Genomic DNA, 5,661 nt, shown 5'->3' on the forward strand with positions numbered 1-5,661 from the left:
CCAATGTCGTTTTGGCCCATGAAAACGCTCATGGCCATCCCATCGACCATACAGCCATGTTTTGTTACACGAACTGCCACACGCGCGCCCACACGCCTGTGTGGTGTTGTCAACCCACTTTTCGGCTTTTTAGCCTTTCGGGTCTTCGGCTTTTCAGCCTTAGCAGTTTTACATCCAATAGTAGTGTTCACACACCTGAAGCTTTTGAAGTGAACCTTTCTCCGAATACTTTTGTACCTGAACCAAATCAACATAACACCTATTCAGTTACTTGACTTTTGTCTTTAAACAAATAATGAAGTCTCAAATCAAATGTATTTCCTTACTAAAACAAACCACAATCACCCCCTTGGCTTTTTGGAGACGTGCCAAAACAACATCAAACGCCACCTACAGAAACCACAATTAATACATCCAAATATGAAATATAATATAGTCTCTATTGCATTTTTATACCGCCGATATCTCATTTTCTAAAGAAACCTAAGAATCTTTACAACAACTCTATACCACTTACCACAATGATAGGGCTGAATACAAATCAGTACCGTAACGTTCTCCAAATCAAAAAATGAGAATTAATCTAAAAGAGTAAATAGAAGGAGGGGTAATCAGTATTAATAAAGAGATAAAACAATGATGTTTAGAAAGAGAAACTCGAAAGGGAAACAACAAAAGTAAGACAAAGATTCCGTACTAGTATTCGGCCAACAAAGAACAATTGAGGGAGAGTAAAAGAACTGAGTGCCTGAGCCCAAAAAGATTAGTGAACACTTGCCACCACTAAAAGTAAAAGAAAGAGATGAGATGGGTGTTCGTCTAGGTAGCCACGTGAAAATGAAAAGAATCAGAGAAACAGAAAAGAAGAGAAGAGTGTTCGGTAAAGTTAAAAGAAAAGTGAAGCAGAAAATTTTCGACACTGAATGGAGAGAAAACAATTACCTAATCGGCACAAACAGAGAACAATAAAAGAAAAACTCCAAAACAACCTAGCAGCCGAAATGAGAAGAGAGAAAACCCAGATAATTTTGGCAATTAATGCCAAAAACCGAATTGGTACCAAGGAGTTCCCACATTTGGCACACTAGTCACACACCTCTCAATCACCCTAAATTTTCTTCCAAAATCACTCCACAAATCCCACAAACGACCAGTTCAAACGCCTTCAAACTCCCCTAACATTTGGCCACTCACACCACTCCCCCTCAAACACTCCAACCGCGTACTAAATTAGAGTCCCACCACCATTCAATCACTTACACGGCATAGTAGTAAAATAAACATCCTTTGCGTGCAGTAGGACTCGAACACAAGTCTTCTAGCTGCAATAACAAGCCCCTTACCACTAGGCTAGCATGCTCACTTTGTCATGCTTTAAACAAGTTCCGCATATAACCATACTGACCAAGGGTAGGGGTTTAACCTTAAAAAGAAAACATTTTCTCAAGCCAAGGCTTGAACCCCTGACCTCCTAGATACTCCCAGAATACTAAACCACTAAAGTAGACATACTTTCACGCCACAACATAGGAAAAAAATTTTAACAAGGTTTTTACATATTTTTATTATATTTTTATGGTCTACAATTTCACAAAATGATTTCGTGAAAATTTCATTTGAAAATTTTGACGTTTGGGCACTCAATTTAGTCAAAAGGACTAAATCGTAAAAAGTGCAAAAGTTGAGTTCTACATGCTAGAGGTGTCCAATTGTTATGAAATTTTAAATTAGAGGTCCTTATATGGTAATTAGACAATTGGTTAAGTTGGTGGACAAAAATGGACATGGTTAGGCATGTTTCCATAGTTTTTCATTAAGGGCATTTTGGTCATTTAGTTATTAAAATGAATTAAAAAAATAAAAGCCCAAAAATTTGTCCATCTTCCTCCTTGGAAAAAATTTGCAAGAGGAAGCCATGGCTAGGGTTTTTCAAGCTTTCAAGCTCGATTGTAAGTCCGTTCTAGCCTGTTTGTAATGATTTTCACGTTTTTGAAATCCTTGTAACACGATCTAGCTATTTCTACCATTAATTTGAGATATGATGAAGGTATAGGTTTTGAACCATTTTATAAAATTTTGTATTTTGATGTTTAATGATAGATTATGCATGTTTATGGTTAGAGAAATGACATTTACTAAGTGATTTTCGGTGAAAACATCCAAAAGGACTAAATTGTAAAAGTTATAAAGTATGTAGTGAAAGTGTTTTTTAATGGAAATTGTGGGCTGCTATAGTTATGAAAATGATTTGGCTAGGCTTGTATGTTATAGAAATTGAATAAATTTCATTTTTTGAGCCTAGGGGCAAAAGCATAATTATGACAAACTTTAGGGGTAAAAATGTAATTTTGCCATAGTATGATTTTTGGGTCACATTGGGTAATGTGACTAATAAGTGGGCTAAATGTGATGTTATAGATCAAATAAAATGATATTCAGGCCTAGAACGAAGGAAAACGAGTAAATGACGGTTAGGTCCCTCTTTTCTATTTTGGTGTCGAGGTAAGTTCATATGTAAATAATGCTATGTTATGTTTTTATTTTAAATATTCTAAATGCTTTGATAATGTATGAAATAAATGATTGATTCTATGGTTGTATTTGACGAAATTCGAATAAGTGAGAAAAATCCCATTTGAACCTTAGGAATAGAATAGGATACAAGTGACATGTCACTAAGGATATTTGTGATATATGTGCGATTATGTGATTCAGGTGCTGATCTCGCATGTCTAACACTGGCTGGGTAGTCCGGCATGTGTTGCGGATACCTGACAGTTTGTGTGAGCAGTACTGCATAGTTACATCTTGACCATCAGCTTGTGTGAGCAGGCCCGAGATTTGCTTGAGAGCGAGCTTTTATGTGAAATGAGATATGAAGTAGCTTTAGCTACATATGTGGCACTTATGTGCAAAGAATTTTCATGTATCCATGATAAACCGTAATTTATGCATATTTTTACCCCATGCTTAACGCATTTTATGGATGATTTTCCATTAGAATTGGTGAATTTCATGCTCCTAATGCTTTAATTTAATGTTTTATACTTAGGAGAGCATAGGAGAGCGAAAGGAACAAGAAACAGGCCAAAAAAAGAGAAAAATAGGCCAAAGTATGAATTCAACACAGCTTGGACCTCCTCAAATGGGCAAACCACACGGCCGTGTCAATTTGGCAGATTCAAAGAACGACTCACATGGGCGTGTCCCTGCGGAGCCGAAGTTGAGTCCAATTCGGAAAAGTCCAATTTTGAGGGCTTCTAGGCATTCTAAAGCCTATAAAAACACTCTAGAGGAGGAAAGTAGGGGGACACACAGGGAGGAAGGAAGGAATTACTCGAAGGAAGCCGATTGATCCATCTCAGAAGCCAGATTCATCATCAAGACTGAAGATCTCCCTTCAATTTCTCTTCACGAGTTTTGGGTTTTCTTTATGTTTTGTACTCATTATTCTTCTGAGGTGTTTTCTTTTTTAGTTATGAACTAAATCCCCTAAACACCTAAGGGGGATGAAACCTAAGACGAATCTTGTTATTAATTTTTGAATTGCATGATAAATATTTAACTTGTTCTTAATTATGTGTTCTTAATTCTTGTTTTGATATCCCAGGATACTGATTCAAGATAAAGTCTTATTCAGAGGAGGAATAGACCCTATCTAAGAGTACAATTGTCATAATTAAATGGAGTTGATTGCGCGCTTAGAGATAGGGTGACAAGATTTTGCCGGATTAGGGTGAAACCTAATAAGGGGATCCATAGATTGAGTTAATGCAACCCTAGGGTGTTAATTAGAGAAAAGTCTCACTTATTCAATATAGGGATTAGACGTTATTAGTCTTGAATAGGGATAATAACATAACTTAGGGATCTCTACGGAACAAGTTAAATGAATAAATCGTCCGATTCAGAGTCAGAATAACAACTGAAGTCTAGGTGGATTTTTCTTTAGGTATTGTCTTAATTCAATCGTTTTCCAAAAGTAATCCCCCAATTCTACGTTCTGTGAATTCTTAGATTAGTTAATTAGTTAGTTAAAACAAAACCACCTTATTCTTAGGGTAGATAATAAAAAGATAGTCATTACTAGTACTTTTAGTTCCTTTGGGTTCGACAATCCGGTCTTGCTAAAACTATACTATTGTTCGATAGGTACACTTGACTACATCGCGATAATAGTTAGTTTCAAGAACGAGTAATTATAAATATTTAAAACTTACCTGTAAAGAAAATCGCGATCAAGTTTTTGGCGCCGTTGCTGGGGAACTAAGATATTAGGAACGCTCAATTTTTATTACTTTAGCCATTTATTTTCCTTACAATTTAATTTAATTTAATTTTTTAATTTACTTTTTCTTTCTCTTAGCAGGTTTTTATATTTTATGACTAGAAGAAACCCGTCCAGACCACTACTCATTGACGAAGAAATCGATCGCATAGTTTGCAGAAACTAACGAGAAATAAGGCGAAGCTTAAGATACATAGAGAACGAGCAAGAGGACGATACTCAACCCCCAACAGAAGAGATGGCTAAAAACCAAGACAATCAGCTACCTCCTGTAATTGCGGTTAATCAAAATCCTACTCCACGCACTATGTATGATTATGCTAAACCTTCTTTAACAGGAACTGAATCGAGCATAGTTAGACCTACTTAGCTACAAATACTTTTGAACTAAAACATAACACTATTCAAATGATACAACAATTTGTTCAGTTTGATGGTTTGCAAGATGAGGATCCCAACGCTCACTTAGCAAACTTTTTGGAACTATGCGATTCATTTAAAATTAATGGTGTTTTTTATGATGCCATTCGTCTTTGGTTATTCCCTTTTTCATTGAGGAATAAAGCTAAACAGTGGTTGAACTCGTTACCACGAGGGTCAATTACTACTTGGGAGCAAATGACTGAAAAATTTCTATTAGAATATTTTTTGCCGACTAAAACGGCCAAATTATGTAATGATATCTCTTCATTTATGCAGATGGAATTAGAAACACTCTACGATTCATGGGAGAGATACAAGGACCTTTTGAGAAGGTGCCCTCACCATGGGTTACTACTTTGGCTTCAGGTTCAAACATTCCATAATGGCCTGAATCCTTCGACTCGACAAATGGTTGACGCAGCTGCTGGCAGAACCATCAATAATAAAACACCTGAAGATGATTATGAGTTTATAGAGGAGATGTCACTGAATAACTGTCAGTGGCACGTCATGAGGACTAAGCCAACTAAAACCGCAGGTGTTTATAACGTCGACTCGGTTACTATATTGTCAAACTAGGTAGAACATCTAAATAAAAAGATTGATGGTTTTCTTAGTTCTTCACAGGTTCACCCAGTAATACAGTGCGAAGCAAGTGGAGGTGGAACAAGCCATTCGGAATACCAACCTTATGGCCACAACATGGATAACGAGCAATTAAATTACATGGGTAATAATCCTCGATCTCAAAACAATCCATATAGTAACACTTACAATGCAGGTTAGAGGAACCACCCAAATTTCTCGTGGGGCGGTCAAGGAAATCAAAGACCACAAAATCTTCTGGGTTTTCAACAGCTACCCTATCAACAGGAAAAGAAACTGAGCCTTAAAGAGATGCTCACAAAGTTTATCTCGGTGTCAGAAACCCGTTTTCAGAACATCGAAAC

General features: G+C 36.6%; 1 non-coding gene across 1 annotated transcript; it reads right to left on the minus strand.

The window, feature by feature from the left end:
• Positions 1–4,954: 4,954 nt before the first annotated feature.
• Positions 4,955–5,061, minus strand: LOC121216380 (small nucleolar RNA R71). The gene has a single exon (XR_005912565.1). It is a non-coding gene; the product is annotated as a small nucleolar RNA R71 (small nucleolar RNA).
• Positions 5,062–5,661: the final 600 nt, after the last annotated feature.

This window comes from Gossypium hirsutum, chromosome A02, assembly GCF_007990345.1.
Source record: "Gossypium hirsutum isolate 1008001.06 chromosome A02, Gossypium_hirsutum_v2.1, whole genome shotgun sequence".
NCBI classification, from domain to species: Eukaryota; Viridiplantae; Streptophyta; class Magnoliopsida; order Malvales; family Malvaceae; genus Gossypium; species Gossypium hirsutum.